At 32.7% G+C, this 18,506-nt stretch overlaps 1 pseudogene; it reads left to right on the top strand.

Moving 5' to 3' along the window:
- The first annotated feature begins 5,016 nt into the window (after nt 1–5,016).
- On the top strand, nt 5,017–10,470 carry LOC103960622 (annotated as a pseudogene).
- The last annotated feature ends 8,036 nt before the right edge of the window (nt 10,471–18,506 follow it).

Here is an 18,506-nt window from a genome sequence, read left to right as displayed (position 1 = left end):
ATGGATCAAGAAATGAGAACTGGTAATGGCAAAGAGTTGGGGTTGGAAAAGATGGCTTGATAATCGCCTAAAGTTCTATAATAAGTTAACTTGACTAAGTTGTGTGATCTATATTCTCCTATGTGTACATACACATATAAACTCTATCGCAACTCCCTTCTTCGTGATCCTGGTGGTTTTGGATTCTTCTCTAACTGGTGTTACTGTAAACATGAATTTTCCTGCAACGAATGAAACAAAAAACACGTGTACAAAATAAATTTGTATTGATGAATGTTTAGGGTTAATATATGTGTAGCAATTCTTTTACAAGAATCTTCCTTTGATTTGATCTCCAATCTTGAGTTTGATGAGTTTGATCCAAGGGTAACAATCACTTGATCTTGAACCAAGATATGCTTTGGTCAAGGGTTGTCGAGGCTTGATCTTGAACAAATTGGGACAACGGGTAGTGTTATGTGGTGGTGGATGAATCGGCACGTGTCGGCATGTGTGTTTGTTGTGCTTATTGATTCACCACGAGCTTCGGGAAGAACACAAGTGTTTGAGTATTTTGGTGTTAGCCTTGGTCAGAGAACTTTTGAATTTCTCTGAGGCTTGAGCTTGCTTCATTTTCTTTCTTGAAGTATTTCTCTTAAAAATGAGACTAGTATTTCTAGGCAAGGGATTGAGTCTTAGTTTTGAATTTCCAATCTGAATCTCATAATTGCGGGATTGATTTTCTGATTTGATTTAATTTAGCTATTAGTTAAATTAGAATCTTTAAGCTAGGAAATTAAACCCCAATTGGTATAATTTGATCAAATTTGAGTTAATTTGTCCCATTTTATATTTGATTTGTTTTGTTTGACAGAGGTTTCATATAGGAGTAGGCATCGGGTTGGTTGAGTTGGACTTCAACCCGAGCAGTGTTGGATTCTCAATGGATTAAAGTCCAACTCTCACTTACAAGTGATCACTACATATTACTAACACATAAATTTGACTATTCAAATCAAGAAATAATTAATAAACAAGCACGTTTAAAAGTTACTAAATCCTTTGTGTATATTTATCTAATATATATGTATGCTTAAGAATTAATGTTTTCGGGTGGGTCGGTTTCAATCGGGTTAATAATAATTCAACCCAACCTAACCTACTTATTGAACAAGTGGTAGGGTTTTATCCATTGATAGATTGTTAATATTTAGAACCCAACCCAACCCAACTTTATCGGGTGGGTTGGTCGGTAGACCCACTAAACTACCCAAACCTAGTTTCATATGTTGATGTGCCTCTCTTGATAATTCATCCAGTTTCGACGAATCACATACTATGTATGCCAATTTGGTGGGATCCATAGTGTGCATCACATGTGTTCTGGCAAGTTAGGCTTTCTTCATTTTAATTCTTGATAAAGATTGAAATTCAATTAAAACCTTATGTTAGATTATATATTCATTATAGTCCTTTGACTAAATTTCCACGTCATCATAAATATTAAAACTCATATTTTTTTTGTTTTTAAATATTTAATGCGTTTTTTGGTTCCTATAATGCCCCTATTAAATATATGATTTTAATTTGCTCCATATTTTTTGGCATTGATTATTGTTTGACTTTCTAAAACGATAAGCACAGTCCAAAAAAATATTAGTGATACGTTACAAGAATTAAAAAATACCTAATTCAAATTATTCATTATCACCATCCAAAGCATAGAGGAAATGAAAATAGCCAAATCATATATTATACATAATCGAATGCACTTAAACATGTCCTAATGTGCTTAAATCATAGTACCTAGTCAAATGCACATAAATCATAGTACCAAGTCAAATGCACCGAAACCATGGTACCTACCACAATGCACCTAAATCACAATATCTAGTCAAATGCACCTAAGTATGTAATCATAGTATCTATTTGCATGCACCTAAATCATAGTACCTAAATGCATCTAAATCATAGTACCTATACAAATGCACCTAAGTTATAGTATCTAGTCAAATGCGCCTAAATATTGGTACCTTAGGTCCCATGATTAAAAAAAAAAAAAAAGTTGATGCTATTACAAGATACTACGTACATAGCCCTCTTAATTTTAGAAAATGAATTACTAATTTCTCGAATATGAACTAAAATCAGTTTGAAATTTGAATAAGAATAAAAAAAATTACTACAAAATATCATATTCATCCTAAAAATAAGATATAATAAATGACGTCCTATATGATTGTTAATCAAAAAAATAAAAAAATAAAAAAAAGGTCTTCATTACAAACATTGACGAAAAGGTATAATTGAAACAATAACAAAGAAATAAATGACAACTAATGTTGAATGACGTCGGCCAGGGACTTAATTCAATTGTTAATCTAGCATACGGTATTTGTCTAAACTAAATCTTTTTCAAGGATTAATATGTAGTGGGGTTTCTCTATTTTAATCCTTGATAATGATTGAAAATATTAAGATTCATATTTTCTTGTTTTTAAATATTTAATGCGTTTTTTTGTTCCTATAATGCCCTTATTAAATATTTGATTTTAATTTGCTTCATATTTTTTGGCATTGATTATTATTTGACTTTCTAAAACGATAAGCACAGTCCAAAAAAATATTAGTGATACGTTACAAGAATTAACAAATACATAATTCAAATTATTCATTATCACCTTTGGAGATGGTCTACATCAGGTAGGTTGGGATTTTTTTTTTTTTTCTTTCTTTGTCTAGAATTCGCAACACGGGTGCTTGACTTCAGAAATTAGTTAGTCATTATAAATTTATATTGAAGTTGTTATTCATAAGATTAATTGAATTACAATATGCTAATTAAAAATAGAGAAAAATAGCAATTATACTATTACCACGAATAATTAGAAACTAAAGAGAATGGTGGACCTTAAAAGATTCGTTAGACTTTGACAAACAAAAAAAAAAAAAAAAGAAAAAGAAAGATACGTTAGACAATTAGTAGAGAAAATTATACAATAAATATATAAGAGCATCTCTAATAATACTAGCTAAATTTTTATTATTGTAGCTAATCAAATGACTCAATTTGATTAGTCACCGAGAAATATTAGTTATTTTAGCTTAAGTTAAAATATTTTAATTTTTTTTTTCTGAATTTAAAACCCAAACCCTTTCTCGTCTCTTGAAGCCCATAAACAATATAATTTTATAGTTTTCAACGTTCAACAAAAATTGAATTTTTCTCTCCTTCTAGCTAAAGTTAGATAGCTATTGTTCGTACAAAGTTTATATAGATAGTCCGTTAGGTAGCATGTTGAATTTTAATTTTTCTATATTTTATGTGAAAGTAGTAAAAAAAGTCTTATTTAGCTAGGCTATTGGATATGCTTTTTAACTTTTGTTGGAAACGTCATGGCTCCGAGCTGCTACCATGTTAACAAACTACAGAATGGACCTCGTTTTATCAAAATTTGTAGAATTATGTGTTTTATTAATTTAAATATCGATGTAGAAGGGATTGATTTGTACACAAAGTTATAAGCTATTTCAAGTAAACAGAAGCTATAATCAAGCTAATTTACTCTAGCCCAAGAGTTGAGGAATCCCCAAATATTGGAATTGCTGACAAACAGATCGTGGGTTTTTGTTTCCTTTAACAGCCAGGATCATACGAGTCAACTGGACTGTTAAGATGACTCTGTCATCCCAAAATAATATGTTACTCTATGAAATTATTATTTAGTTTAGTAACTTATAATTGTAATGACGACTTCATAAAATCATGTTCTCCATCAAATATGGCCCGTCCATTAGATTAAAACTTATAGCTACGGTTAAGATGGCTGAAAATGCATCACAACATGTTATAATACGGGAAAAAGGTGATATCGGGGGTAGAAAGCCGTAAATGGTTGCAACTGTGAAATAAAGTACCTTTAAAAAAAAAAACAGTATTATAGTATTTGGTAAACTTTTATGTAAAACAGACGTGAAAAAAAGCCAGTTTTTCAAAGCTAGGTTTTGCAGCTTCTTATTTTTGGTTTTTTTCACCCAAAACTGTGAAAAAAAGCTGAAGCTGAATGTTTACCAAACACAAAAACAGCTCCCAGCTTTTTTTGATACCAACTTTTTTCAGAATCACCTCAATACCAAACTAGGCCTAAGAGTGTTCTATACAGAGGTTTGAAATTCAATTTTTCTCTTCCTCAATATTCCTTCTAATAAAACAAATAAAACAAATATGTGACACTTCTAGTTGCTCTGATATGATGTAATAATAACAAGATTGAATCCCAAGATAATTTGTGTTCCGAACTATGGAGAGGGCTAATAATGTGTTGCGGTCTATTTTATATGAGGGAGAAAGTTAGGGAGACCAAATTTTTTAAACCAAATTTGCAAATCTAATGATGTGTTTGTTGATAAATGGATTATTAGTTAAACATTAATTAACATGATTATTTTTTATTAGTGACATGTCATTTGGTTTGCAAATTTGGTTAAATTTTTTTTTATCTCCCTAACATTATCCTATAGAAATGAGGGTTAACTTGTCCTCCAATTAAACCAAAGAGAATGACGTAGCTTATAAGATTCAGACAATTAGCATGAAGAAAATAATACGATAAGCATGCAACAATATACCTAATGGACCTCATTTTATAACAAAACGAATTTCTTGGAAGTTAGAATCTTAAGTCAGCTGGTCCGTTAACATCATGACTCTATCATCTAAATGAATGTCCGTTAGTATGTTACTGTAGGAAAGTATTCTTTAATTTATAATTGTAATGACGATTTCATTAAATGAAGAAAAAATTATGCGGGGTTCAACGTGCCACTAGACAATGTTTAATGGCACTACAATTCAATCAACATTTAACAAGTGGTAAGATTTTTAATTGTGATTTCAAAGTTATGTTACCTTTTAAAGATTTCATAATTACATGAAAATTGAAAATATATTATAAAGATTAGTAAAATTAAAAGTAAACTCCAATCACCCAACCGGAGTTCTCCTCCATCATCTGAGAATTCACGCCTCCAGCGCGGATGTCGGTATCGTTTGACTAAACTTCGAGGGAATAAGCTTTATATTTTCCATTCTCATAGATTTTCCTGTCATGGTTAGCCTAATTCTTTGAACAATAAAGGATAAATATTTTGTGTTTGCAGAAAATGGTTCATCATTGAGAAAAAAAAAAAATAAAACAAAACAAAAACAAAATAAAACGAATCTGGATTCAATTATACGTAATCGCTTTTCATGACCAAAGTCTATACAATATATTCCAATTAATCCATTGGAGAGAAAATATGAGGAGGTGGATTTCAATTCTTTAAAGACAAGGGAGATTTAACACATAAACTAGCCAACATGGTGAATGCAACAAGCATCCCTTACTTAGGAAACTGATCAACATCAACCATATTAAAGTTTATCTCCCATGCTTTTCCGGTGGATGAAGTCTGGGTGGGTGTTTTTGTTTTATTTGTTTTAATGTTGGAAATAATATTTTTTAGTTTTTATGTAAATAGGAAATTGTAGTTAAATTTAACCATATGTTAAATTTTGATTGAATCGTAGTGTCACTAGGCATTGTCTAGTGGCACGTTGAGCCACACACAAGTTTTTCTCTATAAAATGATATATATTCTCCATCGCCCATCCATTATATTAAAACTCATTAGAAACGCTGGTGCCATCCCCAGCTCGTTCTTTGTATTGTGTTACTTTTCTACTATAAGAATCGATGACGTTGCTGTACAAAAATAAAAAATAAAAAGCATAAACGAATGTAAAGGTTTGTAGATCAATTGGTTAAAAAATTTCATTTACTATACTGAGGTTTGAAATTGAATTATATCTCCCTTAATATCCCTTTTCTTAAAATAAACAACAACAAAAAAACTCCGTACAATCTAGTGGTCTCTTGTCGGAGGTTCAACTACTCCTATGAATACATTGAATTTATAGCAAGTTTAACATCAAATGCACCTATGAATAGAAATTTAATATCAAATATTGTTGTTTCAACTCTCTCATGTTTGATCAGCTCTTAGTCGAGACATCCCCAAAGCCTATTATGATTATATATGCTTGTGATTCTTTTGAACTTCTGAATTATTATTATTCATAAGTAATGTGATAAATGATATATAATAGGGGTGAAATAGGTTCGGTCAACGACAAATATAAAATACGTCTTGACTAAGAGCAAATAGGGATGACAATTATAACCGTTAAACTCGATAACTGTAGATAACCATCCGAATGGATTGGATTTGGGTATGAAAATTCAGGTATATTTTGGGTATGGAAAAAAACTATGAATATTATTCGTTTATGATTTTGGATATGGTTATAAGGGGTCTCCAATCCATATCCGTACTCGAATCCGAACCAAATAATATATAATATAATTATATATAATATTAAAGTATTATATAATATATGTATGTGTGTGTGTATATATATTCATTATTCACCGAATCTATTACCTTGAGAATACAAAAATTGCATTGTGTGAGTTGCATTTTATGGCCAAGTTCAATAGTTTTGATATGAATCAAAATCTATGAGAATTTAATGGTATATATGAGCGATATCAAAGATCAACCAATATTATTAATGTTTAGCTTTAATTTTCATGGTCCACAAGATCCATTAATTAAATCATTTTATACATTAAATATTTAATAACGAAATTAATATTTACTAAATTATCATGCGTCAATTGGGCGAATATATTTTTTGTACTAACTGAAGATGGATATAACCGTTAACCAATGAGGAATCCGTTATCCAGTGGGTATAGTTATGGATAATACCCGATGGTTAATTTGCGACTATGGATATCGTTAATTTTCGTGGTTATGGAGATGGATATAGCATTTCCGTCCCCAAACTGATCCGTTGCCATCCCTAAGAGCAAACAACTATTTAACAAATTAAAAAGAGTGGGAGGTAGAAGGGTAATGTTACGAAAATCATCAATTTAAATTATTTTTTGTAGTTATATGACATTGTTGTTGACGATCTGATTAGTAGTATTAGTATTGATTAACGTGTGTATTTCATATTGGTGATACATCACATAGTTTGCAAATATAGTCTAAAAAATTGATCTACGTAGCATTACTCGGAGGTAAAATGAGATGACCATCTTTTTAGACTATAATTTGTAGACCACGTGATCTGGTGGTTGATGATTAAATTCCTTATTTAAATTATTAAAAATAAAATTTAATCATTAACCATCAGATCACATAATTTACAAAATATGCTCTGACAGATTACCACCCCTAACATTTATCTTATTTCTTTCAGGTGGTTTATAAATTTCCATACTTTTTAGCATTTTTATAGTATTACTACCTTATTTATTTCAGGTTGTTTATAAATTTCCGTACTTTTTAGCATTTTGATAGGGGAAGAGATCATCTCTCCCACCAAAGCCCACCAATAAATTAATCCGGGTCCTTGAAATTTAATCCAACGGCTACAAATAGAGGGCTTCTTTAAAGTTATAATAATTTTAACTGTTTGATCAAATTTCAATAGTCTAGATTAATTGATTGGTGGGCTTTGGTGGGAGAGATCCATAGGGAATCTCTTCCCTTTTGATAGTATTACTAATCATTACTAGTATTATGCGCTTTGTCCAGCTGTTATAATAAACCAATTCAATTGATTCCGAAATCAGGAAGATAAGAATTGGATGACGTGGAACACGTGTAGTACGTCGTTGGGCTTCACATATAGGCCAACTTGCTTTGATATCATGAAAATTTTGAGTTTCCACCAGTAAAATCAATTGGCAATATAAGAAGCAGCCCGACCTCTTATAAGCCCTTTAGGTTTCTCTTTTCACCAATGTGAAACTCTTTTACCTTCACATTTTCACATTATCAATGCTTAAATAATAATTCAATCAACTTTCATATTTAATTTACAAAATTTTGTTTGCAAATTTAGTCTCAATAGCATTCTCTCTAGATCTGTTGTGTTGTGGGTTATATATATTCGATGCCAAAGCGAATTGAGAATCACACAAGCAATTAGCTAAAGATGGTGAGCGTCGAAGTAATCTCCAAGGAGATTGTCAAACCATCTTCTCCAACCCCAAACCATCTTTACCATTACCAGTTCTCCTTTCTCGATCAAATAACTCCTCCGATTTATACCTCTTTGGTCCTTTTCTATGAAGTCAATGACAACATCCAACCCGAACCTGCGGCCGCTGTAATATCCATAATATCCAAACACCTAAAGAAGTCCTTATCTGAGGTGTTAACACTTTTCTACCCACTAGCCGGGCGAGTAAAAATCGACAACCATTTAGTACAGTGCAACGACGAGGGTATACCCTACATTGAAGCTCAAGTAACCAACTGCCGACTTCGTGATTTTCAACAAAATTCAATGCATGGTGAACTCTGTAAACTCATCCCGTTTGAACTACGCGACCATGACAATAGTGAATTTGCCCTAGGCGTCCAGCTCAATATCTTTGAATGTGGAGGATATGCCATTGGCCTATGCATTTCCCACAAGTTGGCAGATGGGTTATCTATGATCATGTTCGCCAAAACTTGGGCTGCAATAAACCGTGGAGAAAATGAAACCAAAATAGAGCGTCCAGAGTTTGTTTCCGCCGCAGTCTTCCCACCTGCCGATGATGTCAGTGGCTATCGTATGTTCGGTGTTATCCCAAAGAATAAAGTAACAAAGAGGTTTGTATTCAATGCCCCTACTATAGAGCATCTCAGAGAAAAATATACAGGCTTAGCTGAAGATGATCGTGAAAAACGTCCATCGCGTGTTGAAGCTTATCAGCTTTCCTATGGAGGCGATTCGTGGAAGCTAGCAAGGATGATCATTCTATTGATGAGAATATATTTCATGCGGCAGTCCATACTGTGAACCTGCGTCCCAGAACTGATCCACCAATTCCACGCTGTTCATTTGGAAATTTTTATCAAATTTTCCTTACAACTCCCTTCGTCAGTAGTAGCAGCAGCAGCAGCGGAATCGATGATCAAGAATCTTGTCATGACATGGTAAAGCAGGTACGAGAAGAACTAAGCAAGATTGACAAGGACCATGTGAAAAGGCTACAAAAGGGTGGCCACGGGAGTTACATCAACCGATTTGTTCAAAGGCTTGCCAAACCAGGAAAGCTGGTTACATTGTCATTCAGTAGTCTGTGCAGTTTTCCTCTCTATGATATTGATTTCGGTTGGGGGAGACCTACATGGGTGGCAGTACCGCCGCTTCCCTTTAAGAACCTAATAGTTTTAGTTGACACCGAAGAGGCTGGCGGAATAGAGGCATACGTTAGCCTGGCAGATGATGATGCCATGACTAAATTCGAAAGTCATGCCTTCATCCAAAGACGGGTGGGCATGAATCAGGATGGTTCTGTAGGATCAAACGTAACAGGCCTCCGATCCAAACTCTAATGAAGCTGAAGATTTTAACACCGGAATTGGAAGGTGTTTGATTTCAGGGGCTCGTTATCACTAGTACAACTACTACGATCTGTTGCAGCTAAACATGAAACTCAGGTCAGGTTCGGTTTTATTCGGTATACACCGAAAGCTTTTGAAAAAATAAAAGCCTTTGTAATCATAAGTTGTAGAGGATTGTAGCTCAAGTCGTCAATGGAACACTTACACATGCATCAGCGTGTCGTGTTCGACAACAATAATCTGTCGCAGCTCCCTTCTGCTTCATGATCCTCGTGGTTGTGGGATTCTTTTCCTTTTTTGTTTGTTTTTTGTTTGTTTTTTTTGGGTCCAATTCTCCTTTTTGTTATGTACGTTCAGTTTGTATTTGTTGTATTACAAATTTACAATTTCCTTTAATTAATTAGTTTTCCGGTTATATTTGTTTTCTCGTGTATATTGACACTTCTTGTGCAGGAAAGTTAAGTTTAATTAATTTTGTATTTGTTTCTGTACCGCTTGCCTTCAGCTTTAGGAAAGGTTTATATGAACTGTATGTTTCTTGTTTCATTCATTAGTTCTTTTTTTTTTTTTTTTTTTATCTTAATTAATGTGTGATCACCATTAGGATTGCTAACCGATTATACATCCTGCCATTTATTCTCTTTAGTTATTGAAGTTTTCTTGCGTGTCTTGGATTCTTCATCGGTAATCTAATTAAGCTGAACATCATATCAACTGGGTTGAAAATTGGGTACTTGATCAAAACCACACATCACATGACTGATCATATAAATGCAAAACCAACTTTGGAAACAAATTAGCAGTTGAATCTAGCTATAATTCGTCTTTACGTTCTCTTGCATTTTTAAGTAACTTTAGTTTTCATCTCAAAAACCAAATTTAATTTGTTATTTTTATTGTTTAGGTAGGGTTTACATAAGGTTAGTAATTTGTAGAGGTTTAATCAGCACCATTAGTCAGGAACAAATTCAAGAATTCATTGTTAGATGGGCTAAATTAACCTTACGAAATATTTTTAACAGTACGAGTGAATTTTACAGACCATGTAGCCCTCTTCTATGTTTCGTCCTTGCCATTAGCTGGCCATGGTGGGTGGTCGTTGATCTGGTGAGTTTTGTTAGACAGACGGGTTTATCTGTAATTTTATTTTAGGCTAAACCGGATTAATAGTTCTTGTGGTGATAAGATGTTCGAAAGATAATTTTTATTGTGATAAAAAAATTAGAATTTAAACCCTTATGGTGAAAACCGCTAACGAATTTAACCCTAAAATGGTATTTCCGTTTAATCACCGTTAACTACAAGGATAAATATGGATTTTTGTCCAACCCAAACTTTCTGCTGTTCACTTCACACTCCCTTTTCATCGATCTCTCTCTCGAGGGCCATGTAAATATTTGTGCGCGCTATACAGCACACACTCCACACCCCATCCATCGACCGATGGTGAAATCTAGAAACACAAACATCCATCTGATTCTGATAATTTGAACTATACTTGTCAAGCTCTTTAGCCATGGTTTCTCTCCGTAAAACCACAAACCCTTGTACCCTCCACCACCAGTTCCATGAACAACCCCTAAGCCTCCATACCACCAGACGCCGCCCATATACTATCCATTTCTAGTCAAACGTCACCCAGTACCTATGTGCAGATCTCATACTCGCAAGTGTGATTAATTTTACGAATGCAGATTGAATTTAATAAATTGGATTGACTTGGGTACTGAAATCAATCAGATGGAGCAGGAGAAGGTGCGAGCACATTTGAAAGAATGGAATTTGAAATTTTTGGATTTTGAATTGTCAATCCGTGATAAATTTGAATAGTGAATTTGAACTTCTGGAAAAAGATGAATGGTTTGTGTCGTTGTGAAACTGGGGGACGATGAAGATGAAGGATGGAGAAAAAAAGAAGAGAAGGATTCAATCTCAGGAAATCGGATCACGAACACGAAGACAGAAAGACGAAGACAAAGTCGTTCAATTTATGAGAGAGACGAGAAGCAGTAGAAGAAGGTAAACAGATAAAAAGTATGACTGGACATTTTTATCCTTGCATCAAACAATGGTTTGACGGAAGTTTTATTTTGGATTAAATTTGCTAACAATTTTTACCACGAGGGTTTAACTTTTAATTTTTTAACACATGAACAATCTTTCGAATACCCTATCATTACGAAGATCATTAATCCGATTTAGCCTTTATTTTAGGTTACATATACAAAACTGTAATTCTATATATTTGAGGGGGCAAAGCAGGAAGCTTGTGTGATACAAAATTGGTATTTGGTGTAGAAAGGTGATAATGAATTCAAATAATTTTTTTCTCATAATTTTATTGAAAATTGCAATTCAAAATGTACACGCATAGGAATAGGATGCGTTGAAAAATATGAAAGAGAGAAGTTAGAGATACGGAATAATTTAAATTTATGATTTTTGCATTTCAAATTGCATCTCCTCATGAGAGATGCTTTTATCAACAATAATCCTATTTGGGAGACGTAATCACTGTTAAAGAACTTTAAAATGAGACATAAGTTAGAGATTCCCAATGCTAAGTGATAAAATTTAAGTTCCAAAGAGTTAAGTAAGACTCAAATTGAGTTTTGCATTTGAGAGAATGACATATTTGGTTGCATTAAAAAGTCGCATAAAAAACCTTAGTAAACTTTTCTCTCCTCGTGAGAGTCTTTCTCTTCGTTTCGTGAGAATCTTTCTCACTACTTGTGTGAACTTTCAAATTCCGTCAAGTAGTTTAGCCGTCGACCCTCACTTTGACAAGGGTAGATGACAGTCCCTTTTCTTTCTCATTTTCCTTTCCTTCTGTCTTTTGACCGCCTGCTCTTCCCCATATTTTTCAACCCAATTTTCATTGTTCCCCAAACCTCCTTGCCTTTGATTTAACCGCCCCTAGCCCCAGATCGGAAAGCCCCATTTCTTATCCCTCCATTCCACAACTGTCCCAATTTGCAACCACCTATTTCCGTGCTTTACTTGTATTTGGACTTCTTTTTGTATAAATTTGTTGCGTTTGTAATAAATTTTACCTTTGACAAACAAAATAAATAAATAAAGTCACATTAGTTCTTCGGACATTGGTTCTTATTAGACAATTACCCTGAATTTTTTTCTTTGATTGCATTGTAGCAAACATTTATCAAACATTTGAATGAAATGGAATTACACGCAACTGGAAAGAAAATGGTAAAAGTTATGTAGGGACAATAATTGTAATTTTGTAAAATATGTAAGGGTATACTTGTCATTGAAAATTTCATTAACTAGCGCTGATTACTATGCTTTGAAACAAAAGACATTTTTTTTAGAAGTACGGTAGATCTTGTTTTTGCTTTTTTATACATTTTTTTACTATCATTGACAACATCTTTTAAAAAAAAAAAGAACTATTTTTTGTTTTGCCAAACATACTTGATGTTTTAGATTTTTTAATAAGTTGCTTTTTTTAAAAGCCCCATAATTCCAAACCAGCCTTATAATAAAGGAATTGTTGGAAACCAAATTTTTTAATCAAATTTGCAAACCAAACAATGTGTCACCAATATGAAATAAGCACGTTAATCAATATTTAAGTAATAATCCAATTATCAATCGCCACGTCATTTGGTTTACCAATTTGGTTTAAAAATTTGATCTCCCTAGTATTACCTTATATAGTTAGCCATTTAGCTAGCACTTTGAAGTTTGATTTTTCTATATTTTTTTAAAACTAATATAAAAGGTTTCATTTGGCTAGGTTGTTGAAGATGCTCTAACAATTGTTAGAAACCTACGTCAGGGCTCCAAGCTGCCAGCCATAGCAACACACTACGTAATGGAGTAAAATTCTCTCCCGTCATATTCCCCTGCTCTTCCTTTCCTTATCCTCACACTTTCTAGTTTGTCTTTCTTTCTTTATAATATAAGATGTTAACATGATTTAATCGTAAAAGTTCAAATATGAGGAGAGAGAAATGAAGGGAATAAAAAAAAAAAAAAAAAAAAAAAGAGAATGCTACTCCTATAAACCTCATTTTATTAGTTTAACAGCCAGGACCCCTATCTTGGAATCATACAAGTCAACTGGACAGTTAACATGACTCTGTCATGTAAAATCAATATGTTACTCTATGAAATTATTCTTTAATTTACTAATATAATTGTAATGACAATTTCATAAAGTCATATATATTCTCCATCAATTATGGCCCATCCATTAGATTAAAACTTATAGAAACAGTTAAGATGGGTGAAATTGCATTACAACATCTTTATATATAAAACCAAGGGCTCAATGAACAGTGTTTTTTTTAGTGTCATAAGCTGCACCAAAAATAATTGAACAAAAATACCCCCTCAAACAAAAAACTTTAAAAGCAACTTAAAATAATACATCAAATGTAGCAAAGGTATTTTCGTCATTTTAATAGTGTTTTTTAATAATTAATTTTTTTTTTTTAATAATTAGTACCTCACAATAGGCAAGCAATAATATGATTCAATCAGTTGTTGATTGAATATTAGTTTCTCTATTTTTAAACACATTCAAAACATCTTAAGATGCGTGTAATGCCTGTTATAAAAAATGGTATTTCGCACTCAGGTAATAATGTGATTAAATTAATTGTCAAATGATTGTTTTTTTTTTTTTTTAACAAACAATATTACCTACCCTAAGGGGGAGGGGGGTGGGTTTAGCCTCACAATGGGCTAGCATAGCAATAATGTGATTCAATAAGTTATTTATTAAATATTATCTTCTTTATTCTTAATATATATTCAACAAAGACCGATTTTATTATGTGGATTCAGCTACTTTAATTGGTTTATAAGAGGTTTCTTCTAGCATGATCTAAGATTATTCATTTACTTCAAATATTTGACTTTCCTTTTGTCAATTTACGTACATAAATACATTTAAAATGTGTAAGTCATGCGCAGCACGTTGTGATTCAAAAGGAGTAGAGGGATATTGTGTTACAAGGTTTGTGCTAAACCACAAACTGTTGCAACGGTTTGTAACTCAACTGATTAAGATCATTCTACTGAGGTCTGAAATTCGAATCTCCTCCCCCTCGTGATATCCCTTTTATTAAAATAAAGGATGAACAGTGAATTTAGTTCTTGAATTGTTACCTGAGTGAGAATTAGGTCTCTAAACTATTTTTTTTCAGAAAAATCATTATAAAAATTTGCCAATTACATCCCTAATATTATATTCTAAGCTACTATATTCAATTTTCCGTCAATTCAAGTCACATTACTTGCATGTGATACACATTGGAGGATAGATTGAAAATTTTTCATAAAGAAATATTGTATGAAGTTAACTTTTGAGGGTAAATTAGATGTTAGATTCACAACCTATATAAAATGTTAAGGGCTTATAGGCAATAAAAGAACGGTATTACACTCTAAAGTGTGTCAAGTGATTTAAGTTGACGAAAAATTGGATAAAATAACTTTGAATGTAATAGTAGGGATGAAATTAGCAAATTTTAATGAATTTACGGACGTGAATTATAAAAATTTGCCAATTACATCCCTAATATTATATTCGAAGCTACTATATTCAATTTTCCGTCAATTTAAGTCACGTTACTTGCATGTGATACACATTGGAGGATAGATTGAAAATTTTTCATAAAGAAATATTGTATGAAGTTAACTTTTGAGGGTAAATTAGACGTTAGATTCGCAACCTATATAAAATGTTAAGGGCTTATAGGCAAGAAAAAAACGGTATTACACTCTAAAGTGTGTCAAGTGACTTAAGTTGACGAAAAATTGGATAAAATAACTTTGAATGTAATAGTAGGGATGAAATTAGCAAATTTTAATGAATTTACGGACCTGAATTATAAAAAATTTCCAATTACATCCCTAATATTATATTCGAAGCTATTATATTCAATTTTCCGTCAATTTAAGTCACGTTACTTGCATGTGATACACATTGGAGGGTAGATTGAAAATTTTTCATAAAGAAATATTGTACGAAGTTAACTTTTGAGGATAAATTAGACGTTAGATTCGCAACCTATATAAAATGTTAAGGGCTTATAGGCAAGAAAAGAACGGTATTACACTCTAAAGTGTGTCAAGTGACTTAAGTTGACGAAAAATTGGATAAAATAACTTTGAATGTAATAGTAGGAATGAAATTAGCAAATTTTAATGAATTTAGGGACCTAATTTCACTGAGGTGATAGTTCGCGGACTGAATCGGCACTTCATCTTAAAATAAATAAATAAATTACCATTAGCATTATGTATGATCTAGTGGTATCCCATGAATCGCAAGTTTTTCGTATTAAACTATTGTTGGTTTGACTTTCCCATATGTGATTGGGTATATTGCCATTTGATCCCCTGAACTATTTGAAATAAGCCAATTAACCTTTTGTCAATAAGTTTTGTCCACTATTCTGTCAAATTCAAGGGCAAATTAGTCTTTTTATTATCACTTCTTACATGTCAATTATAACCACCAATAAAATTATGACATGTGGACACATAATAATGCGTATGACAATGTGAAATGGTCAGTTATGTAAACGTGTGGTTTCTTTATGTTTCTTAGTATGCTATAAGTTTTTGAATTATTTCATGTCCATGTGTCAATATTTTATTGGTGGTTATAACAGACAAGTAAGATTTGATTATGAAAAGACTAATTTGCCCTCGAATTTGACGGAATAGTGAACGAAATCTAACAACAATGGGTTAATTGGTTGATTTTAAATAGTTCATTGGGTTAATTTACCAAAAAAATAGTTCGTGGGGTCAATTTCAACGGGGTAATAGTTTAGGAGATCAAACCGCAATTTACCCAATGTGATGAACCTATTATTCGAGACAAACCCAAAACCTATTATGATTGTATGTTTATGCTTTTCATAACTTTATTATTTTTAAGGCTTAAATGTCAAAATGGTCCATGTGTTATAGCCATATGACCAATTTAGTCTTCATGTTTTCGATTTGGCTAATTTAGTCTTCGTGTTTGTCTCTGTTAGCCAATTAAGGACATTTCATTCATTCTCTTTTAAAAGTTCATAAGAAAAATTATATGAGATATAATTACCCTTTCTCTTTAAAGAAAAATGCAAATCAATGAGAAATAACACATATAAGAGATAAAGCTTCCAATCTGAAAAATGATTAGGGTTGTGACATAGAAAAGAGAGGGTAATGTTAAGGAGGAGGTAGGAGAGTTGGGAGGAGAATAATTTTCTTTAATTTTTAATTTTATTTCATATATTTAAATATTTTAAATCAAATAAATAAGTTTATAATAATTTATAAGTTTTTTTACAAAAATTAGATGGAAATTCCTTAATTAGCTAACGAAGATAAACACAATGATTAAATTGGCTAAATTGAAAATATAGGGACTAAATTAACCCAATAACTAAAATACCAGTGACCATTTTAACATTTAAGTTGATTTATGATTTATTTAAGTAATATGAAAAATGATAGGAGTGGAATCGGTTTGGTTAACGTCACATATTAGACATGAGCCTTGAAGAAGAGCAAACAAATATTATAAATCTCCATACTTTTATCATTTTGCCCGTATTATAGAAATCATTACCCAATATTTTAATGGTTAGCAATATTGGTCAACTGAGTAGGTACTTTGTTCAGCTGTTATAATTTACCAATTCAATTGATTCAGAAATCAGGAAGAAAATGTGTATATATTATCTTTGAGTGTATTGTGTTGTGTGTACATATTCGATGACACAGCGAAGTGAGAAGCAAACGACCAATTAGCTAAAGATAATGAACATTGAAGTAATCTCCTCCAAGGAGATTATCAAACCATCTTCTCCAACCCAAACCATCTTCGCCATTACCAGTTTTCCTTTTTGATCAAATAAGTCCCCCAATTTATACCTCTTTGATCCTCTTAGATCCTCATTTGTACGTAAATCGATTGTATAACACCACTGATAAACACCAGAATAAGCGATATTCACTGGGCTATGAGCACCTCAATGAGTAAAGGCTTCTACAACCGGTTGACCAAAATGAGAATCCCAAATTGCATGAGCATAGCTCTTACATGTAAAGGATCATGTACCTATGCCTCAAAATTTCCTTGCCAAGCTACATGAAATAGATTTTCAGAAGTCCACAGAAAAATTATTGCCAATTGCCCGAAATGAGAAGCAAAAATATTTTGATAAAGACATTCCTTAGTAATATCATGATCAAGAAGCTCAACAAACTCTTGAAATAGCATAAGCTAATTTGAGGAAAGATGAAGGCAAGAGACAAACAATTGAGGCAAATTTAGCTCTCAAACGAGCTAGGACACGAGTAGAGGCTATCAATGCGATGCCGTAACTAGTTTAGTTAGTCCATCTGAATAAGCAAAATAAGGTATATAAACAGAACTTCTATCTATATACCTTATTTTGCTTATTTTATCTATGAATTCAATGGTGAGACCAGACCCCACGCAATGGCTAAAATATCCAAACACCTAAAGAAATTATAACAACCCGTCCCAGGATTTATGGAACAAAAAGGGTATTTTTGTATTTTCACTAAGTTTGGCAATATTTTCCTTTTAAAAATGGTTTTTGGGTCTTAAATGGTGTGCCCAAGAGGGCCCACCCCTGATTTGTGTCCCCGATCTCTCTCTCCCTTTTCTCTCAGTTCTCTCTTCTCCCTCACTTTCCCTTATCACTCCCTCTCGGCTCTCTCTATCTTAGCCCCCTCCGAGGGTTTTTCTCACCAACAAACAATACCACAACAACATCAATATCTTCATTAACACCCTAGTCAACTTAGAATCGAAAGAGAACACCCGGAACCCCTCCCTTTCTCTCGGCCTACACTATTCACAAAAGTTCTCCCGCGAGTTTCCTTCTCTTCCAGCGAAGGTAAGCCTTGAACCTCATCCAAAAGTTGTATATCATGTCTTAATGTATGTTGGGAAGTGGTTTTAAGAAGTGTTATCGATGTTTCGACGTAGGAACCTCACAGGGGAAAACTTCCCCAGTTTTCCAATGAGCACCGCCCCTTTCGAGGAAATTTTTGGCCAAATC

This window comes from the organism of the source record quoted next, unplaced genomic scaffold (genome assembly GCF_019419815.1).
Source record: "Pyrus x bretschneideri cultivar Hongxiangsu unplaced genomic scaffold, Pyrus_bretschneideri_v1 Contig7, whole genome shotgun sequence".
Lineage (NCBI taxonomy): Eukaryota > Viridiplantae > Streptophyta > Magnoliopsida > Rosales > Rosaceae > Pyrus > Pyrus x bretschneideri.
The sequence above is the reverse complement of the archived record's forward strand: the minus strand, read 5'-3'. Positions and strand labels throughout refer to the sequence as shown.